This window comes from Cryptomeria japonica, chromosome 7, assembly GCF_030272615.1.
Source record: "Cryptomeria japonica chromosome 7, Sugi_1.0, whole genome shotgun sequence".
NCBI classification, from domain to species: domain Eukaryota; kingdom Viridiplantae; phylum Streptophyta; class Pinopsida; order Cupressales; family Cupressaceae; genus Cryptomeria; species Cryptomeria japonica.
This window is the reverse complement of record NC_081411.1, coordinates 657,613,743-657,623,225: the sequence shown is the minus strand read 5'-3', so window position 1 is coordinate 657,623,225 and position 9,483 is coordinate 657,613,743. Positions and strand designations below refer to the sequence as shown.

Here is a 9,483-nt window from a genome sequence, read left to right as displayed (position 1 = left end):
TTCATCACCATGACCATGACCATCATCATCATCATCATCATCATCATCATCATCATCATCATCATCATCACCACCACCACCACCACCACCACCACCATCATTGTCTTCGTCATCACCATCACCATCACCATCACCATCACCATCACCATCACCATCATCATCATCATCATCATCATCATCATCATCAGCTTCATCTTCATCATCATCATCAGCTTCATCTTCTTTATCATCATTGAGTAACTGTCGATTGTGATCATCATCTACTTCATCTTCTACTTCTTCGATATCTTCTTCTTCCATCACATTATACTTTATCGACCTTCCTCTTGGATCATGTCTAACAACAAATGACCAACTCAGTTTATGTGGAACCTTTGAGTAAAATACCTGCTCACATTGGCTTGGAAGAACATAGGGCTCATACCCAACTGGATCAACTGACCTTGTATTAACCATTGTAAACCATTATCATGTTCAATAACAATTCTATCAGGATCATTTTTATTCAATCGTAGCCTATACCATTTGACGACGAACAAAACTAATTTGAAGGAATTAAAGTCCCACTCAAGTATATCATCCAAAATGTCATAGTATTGATTTTGAGACTCTTGAGGATGTATGTCATTTCTCGATGAAATATTTGTCACCTCAAAAACTGCAGTTATCCCAAAATCACAAGTTTTCTTTGTGTCATCCATCTTTTTGATGTGAAATTTATGACCATTGCAAAACATAGCGTTGTGGTGTTTGACCTGCGATATGTCAAACATGTAAAAATTATTACATCATGAGTTGATAAACATATGGGTGATTAATAAATTTATACATACCCATTTATCTCTTAAACCATATGCTAAATCAATTTCCCTTTGCGTAACATTGGAATCTCCATTACAATGAGCTTCTTTAACCAATGAAGCCACACCTTCCCATGTTAATGTGTGAGAAAAATGTTGACAATGTTTAATCTATACCGTCATCCAATCAAGATTGTTTTCAATATACAAATGTGGTGCATCCCACTCTTGACCAGTTGTACAAAAAATAAATAGACGTCTTACAACTGATTTATTTTGAGGATTAAGAATTAATTAACTACAATAATGTCTTATAATTACCTCTCACTTTCCTCAATCTACCTTTCCCCGTCAAGTACTCCCCTTCGAATTTGTTAATGGGGTTGGGATCCCAAATGTGATCCACGTGGATCTTTGCTGCAAACTTAGGAAGATATTCAAAAATGTACACCATAGTCCAGTATACCATATATCCCTCCACCATAGAACCCTCAGGATGTACTCTTTGTTGAACAAAAGCCTTCAAAAATTTCAATTGCCTCTCAACCATCCACATTGACCTAGTGTGTATAGGTCCACACAATTCAATCTCCTCAACTTGGTGTATGAGGTAGTGTTCTTATGCATTGAAAAAAGCTAAAGGTAGACACTTTTGCATTTCACACATTAGATGAGGAATTTTTCTCTTCCAATATTTTATATCTTCTTTATGGATTTCTTTACATGATAAGCACCTTCAAGATATTCAAGATGCAAAAAAATATTTTACATAACAAGTAAAACAAATCACAAATATAATATCTACACTTGCTTGACATTATTGTCGAAGTCATCTGGGAGAGATAGAGGTAGAACGTACTACAACAATTATAAAATTATCTTTTCATTTATTTTCTAACATAATACAATGAAAAGTACATGCACAGTATACAAATATATAGTAAAAACACAAGACCATGAATTACCTTAATGAAGGTATGCCAATCATGCATTTTCATCCCTGGCCCAAATTCACTTTTCTTTGATATGAGATTGTTTATTTTTGCAAAAAATCTTGTGGGAAATTGAATTTTTCGTATGACTTCTTTTATAGCATTGCTTTGATGGTCTGTTAATAACCAAGGAAGCTCACTTATATTAATCTGGTCTCCATGGCTATTTGATTAAATAACATTTTTCATTGCATGATTGGAATCCTAAATGTCACTACAAATTTTGACAATTTTTTCTTTGTCACGCCTTCCATCCAATATTTTCCATAATGTCTCTATTATATTATTTCCAATATGCATGGTATAAAAAAAATGCACCATAACTACTTGTAGTAGGGCAACCTACTAAATTGTTGGGGATAAGTTTTCAGTCCCTTAGGAAGGTGGTCATTTATGCCTTGACGACGTTCATGATCATCAATCACATCATCAATAAACAAAACACAATAGAAAATATGTTTTATGACATAAACCATTAGATGGAATGACATTACCTTGATGATTAATTCTATTATATTCCAACTTCCACAAGTGAGGTGTCATTCTTCGTGGCTTTGATGTATTCTCTTCTTTCCCATTGAAAAGATATTTTTCAATATTTTGATACTTATGATTTTTATGGAGAAAGTGCCTATACTCATCAAACACTTGCTTTCCTAAACTTTTTGAATGATGAGATTTCATCTTTGGACCACAAACTGGACATGCAAATTTTCCCTTTGTTTGAAGACCTATGAGATAATGTATAATTGGATTAAATATGTTAATTTTTTTAATTATAATTATCATACGCAACTTGAACACTATAACATACCACAAAAATGTGTTAGCCCTGAGGCATCGTGTATTGTCCATACAAGCATCACATGGAATTGAAATTGTCTTTGTCCTATTGGTCTAGAGACGTCTTACATAGTGACACCATTCCATAACTCCAACAACTTGTCAGTAAGAGGCTCGATATATACATTCATATCTTTAACTTGGTACTTACCTGATCAAATGAACATAAACATTACATAATTATTATGACCATTTTACTGCAATATTTATTATTAAATGTAGATGACTATATTTAAATGACAAAATACCTGGAACAATCATTGCCAACATTATGTGATCCCTCTTTATTGACATCCATGGAGGAATGTTATTGTTGATAACAAAAATAGGTCACACTGAGTAAATAGATCTCAGCTCTCCAAATGGATTGACACCACCCGTTGCCAATGAAAGCCTAGGATTATGAGGTTCTTCTTTAAAGTGTGGCCAATTTTCCTCTATATCCATAAATGCTGAACCATTTGCAAGGATTCGAGTAATGTCATCTCGACTTCTATTGCATGCATGGTAATCCATAAATTTGCTAAGATAGTGCATTTGAATAGTCATTGCATACGTGGAATAATGGGAATATATCAAAGAACCTTGTGAGGAACCCTTTTTATTATTTTATTTGTTTGATATCTACAGATATGACATTCAGGGCATTCAATTTGAAATTCATGTTGTTTGTGATATATAATATGATCATTGGGACAAGCATCTATTTCTTGATGCTCCATTCCAATATCTTTCATAATGGCAGATAATTATCGATATGAGAGAGGTAGAATATTTGATGGTGGTAACAAAAACTCACCTATAAATCTACAAAAAAAATAAAAATTTGTTAATATAAAGAATATTAATGGTACAACATGATTCACCATTTATTATGACATACCTTAACATACGCGAGATTGTTATGTTGGATAAACCATTCATAACCTTCAAGTTCACCAATAACAATGCAACGGAGAGAAGAGCTATCTGGGAGCCTTCGTAAAGGGCCTTAGATGCCTTCTCAAGTAGAGGGACATCATGAACAACATCAAGGTCATCTTCATCATCATGATCAGCTGTGCTAGTACTAAATGTGTCATGGATTAATGTATTTGTACCATCATCTTCAATTGTGTATTGTGGCTCATGATCATCATCTTTCATGGGATCATTATCTTCAACTTCGATATTCACACCTCCATGTTCCTCCACTTCGAAAACCATAATCTTCGGGTTGTGTTAATCCATATCAGGTGCTTCGGGGTACTCGACCTATATAAAATTGATAAACATAAATAAACCATGATCATGATCTCATCATCAAGTGATTTCTTATGTATATAAATTGTTAAAACAATATAATGAAAAACTTACCAATTGATGATAATCATGTCCACCTTCAATGTGACCATGTAGCCTATAATGTTTCTTAGTTGTTTTGATTAGAAGTCTTCTAGTCTTTAACCCCTTACAAATTTTGTAGGGAGAATAACATTTTCCATCACCTTTTCTTTTCAAGTTAGACCACAGTCTAGCAAATGTCTCCTTATTTTTTTTTTTTTTTATATTGTCTGACATGGTCTTTCTTCACAGGCAAAAAAATTGGGCTATAGAACTAGTTATATAGAAGTTGAAATGTTAGTTATGAAATCATGTTTCAGTATAATATACCAAATTAAATTACTTGAACATAGAAATTTTGCAAATTGAACCAAAACCATTTAACTCTTCTTTTTCATCTAAAAAACATATCTAATGGCTTTGTGGTGATTTAGAGCAGGTGATATGCCCATTGAGATTCATAGACCCAAGTTATAGAGAGTCATAGACACAAGTTATTCTAAAAGGAAAGTAACTCCATTCCCATGCTCATGCATACTTACATGACTAATGTTGCCCTTGTGTAACCTAAACATTGGAGAGATTTTATTTGACTTGCCTAATCAATGTGGTTGTTGTCCTAATATGAAATACTAAGTTCTACCCTTGCCTCTGCATCAAACTTCTCACATCATGTTTCTTCACCAAAACACACTTTTTCACTTTATACGTTAGTTGTCTTAGCTTAGTTGGTTGTTGTTGAGTCTTTCTTGTTAACCTTTTGTTTGTAGTTTCTCAAGAGTTGGCCAAGTCTTTCTCCTTGAAATGAAGTGAGGCTTAACATTCTCTTTGCCCAGCCAAGACATAATCCCTTCCACTTCTATCGATCCTGTCAGTGGGTGCCCAAACCCAAACACTCCCATTTCCATTTCCTCCCATTTCCACCTCCCCTAACACTCTTCACTTCCATTTACCATACCTTCTAAATCACCTACCTTCCTATCCTCTATCCTTTAACCACCTTTCATACCCCATGCCTTAACCTCCTTCACATCCTAGCTTAAACATGTCGTTCCGTCTTACACCCTCACCTCCCTCCACTAAGTTTCTTTCCACCTTACCCCTACCCCTATTCTATCCTATCATCTCCCTTCCCCTCATGCCTTATATCTCATAATCTCCTCCACAATATCTACCCCTTTACCCCTTTATTCCCCTAAAATCACCTATTCTAACCCACACCCCATAAGTCTTACTTCCTTTATTTCCCTAAGCTTACCTCTACCACACACCTATTAACCTACCCTGTCCATCTTATCACCTACCCCCATCCTAGCCTACCCATATCCTATCCCTATCCTAACCTACCACCCTACCCCCTTTCCCTTTTTCCTTGCCCCTTAGAACTCCCATTATAACCTACATCTGCTTTACCCTTTCATTAACCCCTTATACCTCCACTCTACTTTATTCCCCAATGTATCCTAACTCCAACCCCTTCTACCACCCACATCCTAAACCTCTTTCCCCCCCACATATCTCCTTCTTCCATCATTTATATCCCTTATGTGCCTAAAAAAGAATAGGATAAAAAAATGTGCCTATTCTATAACACTGGAGCAGTAGAGACGGAGCAACATTTTGCCATGAAACGCTTGACATATAGTAACATTTGTGCCATTTATGAACATTTTGAAAATAAATAATTTAAGCATGCTTTTTGAGGAAACAAAACTCAAAAAAATGATAAGTTTTCTAATTAAAATTCACTAAAGAAGAGTGTATCTTGAGAAGAGGTTACATGTTGTTTAAAGTCACAATGCCCTAATTTTATAGGGTGTGTGTTGTCTGTGGTTCCCATGGGCTGCTTTGGCCTCATGGATGTTATTAAAATCCTTCATCATCATCATTCCACATGGAATTCATGGTATCTTTGTGTTCATGTCAACTTTTCTTCCTGTTTGGGCTCCTTCATTGTGAAAATGAGTTTAACTACTAAAAAAAAGTTGTGTGTAAACCCTTATACACCTACTGCACCACCAAAAAAGCCACAAAATGGCAATAATTTGAACCACGTGAAGAATCATGCATATGAAGGGCAGTCCCAAAGATTCAAAAAGGAGTCAAAGAGAAAGTTAAGAAGAGTTTTCAACCAAGATCAGAGATTGAGGTAGGATTTCAACCCAAAGCCAACACCTTACATTGCAAAGGAAAAAGTACTTGCATTCAATCTAGATTTTTTTATTGATAAACATATAATCGCTATCAATTACTTAGGAGAGATCGTAATTTGTGAATATTACATAAGGAGGGCCGAAATAAGATGTTTGTAGAGATATGATGATAACCCCCAAGGGTTAATAGTCATAGAAACCACATAGATGTCAGCCATTAGGTAGAAGACAGTGAGTAGAACAATGGAAAGATGATAAAAAATAGATGGCGCAACAAATGTTATAATCCAAATAGAAGTTTTATAGCAGCCAAACATAGAGATTAAAAACTCATGCCTAATGGATAGGTCTGAAGTGCTACAGACAACAAGGGTGGAAAGAAAAGTTTTAGAGATGAAGAAAACACATGCTTAGAGGGATTTTATTGACACCAAGGAGTACATATTTGTTCTTGGCCTTGAATTCCTATGAATGCATGCAAACCATTGCCAATGATAAAATATATAGGTTTGTATAAAGAACCAATAATGGAGAATATGATATTATTAGGAACACAAGAATATAAGCATGAATCTCAAAGTAGTCACAACATCAGAAAGCAGTCCAATGATAGATTTTGAGATCTCTTTTTGGCAAAGAAATTATCAAGGGTGACTATTGAGATTTAGGAGAAAGTGGATCCAATCAAAAGAAGTTTAATATAAATGAAAAACAAAGATCAATAATACAAATCATGGCATGTATGTCCAAGAATAACAAAGATATTCACCGCAAGCATATGGGAACAATGCCAAGTTGGTAGTTATGTAGTCCAAGATAGTTCAAGGACAAAGGCATTGGAACTTGTAGAAGTTTTCTTATCATCCAAATGGTATGAGGCAACAAGGTTTTATGACAAAAATATAACTATGTGAACAAAGAATAATGTTAAGACATAAAGAGGTAAGGTGGTATCCTTACGATCAAAGTATGACAATTACCAATATTATGAAGAGAACTCACATGAATAGATCTAGTCACCTATGCAAACATTTTAGTCATCTTGTGACAGTCAAAGAGGGAAATAGTAATAAGTCTTCATAATGGAAGTCCATTAAAGATGGTAGTAAACATAGTTAAAAATCCTAATCATGTTTAGAGAAATAGGCAACCCTAAGAACAAGAAAAAATAGTCATGTGATAATGCATAGGACAACCTTAATGCCCAAGTTTAGAGAGAATAAAAGATGAATAATGATAGTCTATTTGACAAAATGTCATTATTGTGTGAAGATGACGATCTTTGGCTATTGTGAACAATGTAGGATGTAGTCAAATTCAGAGCATAGTCAATGATATAAAATAGTGAGCATCATCTTCAAGATCTTTATGAAAAAACAAAAAAATGATAAGGTCTGCTACAAGACTAGATTAGTCGAGATTGGGAAAGAGTTTGGTTGATCCTCTGTTCATGCCTTCTAGTCCATTAGCGAGATTGGGAAAGAGTTTGGTATTGAGTTTGGTGTTGGTGGAAGGTTTAAGGAGGTACACTATCATCATAATTAATGTTAGAGAGTGTTGTGAAGAAGAATGACCATGAAAGGAGTGACTATCCTAAGTGCTTGAGACTGTCACAAAAAGTGAGTGTTGCAATAGTGAATCTTCCTTTGACCTTTGGGTGGTTGGGAGGGTGCAACCCAGCCAAGGTCTGTGCACCAATGTGCCAACCCTGGCGAAGGTGCATGCGAGGTGCGCACCCGGGGCAAACTGGGCTCCGACTTCATGCACACCATGGTGCACACCTTGGAGCACACTTCAGAGCACTCCTCGGTGCGCACCTTGGATCATACCAGCGTTAGTGCACTGGATCCCATCAGATTTCTGCAGTCAAGTGTGCTTGGGTGGGAGTAGTACTAGGATGGGTGACCTCCCAGGAAGTCCTAGTGTTGCACCCTTTTTTAGTTTTTCGTCGGGCATCGCAATGCTATTTGAATTAACCTTTTGCCTATTTGCATTCTCATCGGGGTTGGGCTGGGGCATGGTGCCCGCACTACCCCATGCACAAGGGCGATACTAAGCACGCACCTGAGGCGCCCTGAGCACACACTAGGGTGCAACCCGGGCGTTGTGCGCACACCCCGATTGAGTGGTTGGGAGGGTAAAGACCCACATATCAAATATCTACTTTGACATCCTAGGATTGTGTCCACCTACTCTAAAACCTTGTGGGCACTCTCTGTCTGATACTAACATATACATAACATGTGCCTCTCATATAACCCTATCTTGGCTAGGCCCCACCATAATTAGTAGATCCTAACAACTTTCCTAAACCTTGCATTGACTATCACGATTTGACAGTGAGTTGGGTTAGTCCATTAGCGAGATTGGGAAAGCATTTGGTATTGAGTTTGGTGTTGGTGGAAGGTTTAAGGAGGTACACTATCATCATAATTAATGTTAGAGAGTGTTGTGTGAAGAAGAATGGCCATGAAAGGAGTGACTGTCCTAAGTGCTTGAGACTGTCACAAAAAGTGAGTGTTGCAGAAGTTAATATGTTGTTCACCAAAAGTGGTTAAGCCAAGTTCACCTGCAATTGATCTATGAAATAGCCAATTTCAATCTATGAAGAACCTCAAGACTTGGACAACATAACAAGGACCTAAATCCTTCTACTCTTCAGGCTCTGCAAAACCTAGGTGGGTGTAGCTTTGATGCATTGAATCAGACCCATTACACACAAGACAACATCAACAAAAGTAGATGAATCTCAAAAGGTTCAAAAACAAGGAGGGTATTGTAGATAGGCTATATCTACACTTACAACTCAGCAATGTTTGAATCATGAGATGGATGGAACACTACCACAGAACAAAAAAAACAAAAGATATTCTAATTTTGGATTTTAAAATTGGTGTTTTGACAATCCTTCAACATTACAAAATACCAGTGCATTATCTTGGCCATAGAGTCATGCATAAAAATGGAAGAGAAATCTCAGATGCAAGCTACTTTCAACATTAAATTTTCATGTATTAATTCATTGCATTAATACAATCCTTTGCTCTGTCAAAAAATCATACTTATATATACATCTAATATACATATTCAAAATCATTAATGCTAGGTTTCAGGATTTTAATCCTTCCTAGAAGAATACCCAAAAGACAGACATTACACTCTTAGAAAAGACTGAAAGAGACAAATCCAAATTACCCTTGATAAAATGAAATTGTATAAATTCAAATAGTATCTTGGAGACAATTTGGTAGAAACTCACATATGCCTTGCATATGTGTAATCTTGCAAACTAAAACAAGACCTACAACAAAGACAACACTGAAAACCCAAAAGAAACACACTGTTATTTGCAAAGAATGAAAACAACCATCA

The 9,483-nt window shown here is 36.0% G+C and overlaps 1 pseudogene; it reads left to right on the top strand.

Annotated features, from left to right (window-relative positions):
- Positions 1–7,926: 7,926 nt before the first annotated feature.
- LOC131071223 (5S ribosomal RNA) lies at positions 7,927–8,045 on the top strand (annotated as a pseudogene).
- The last annotated feature ends 1,438 nt before the right edge of the window (positions 8,046–9,483 follow it).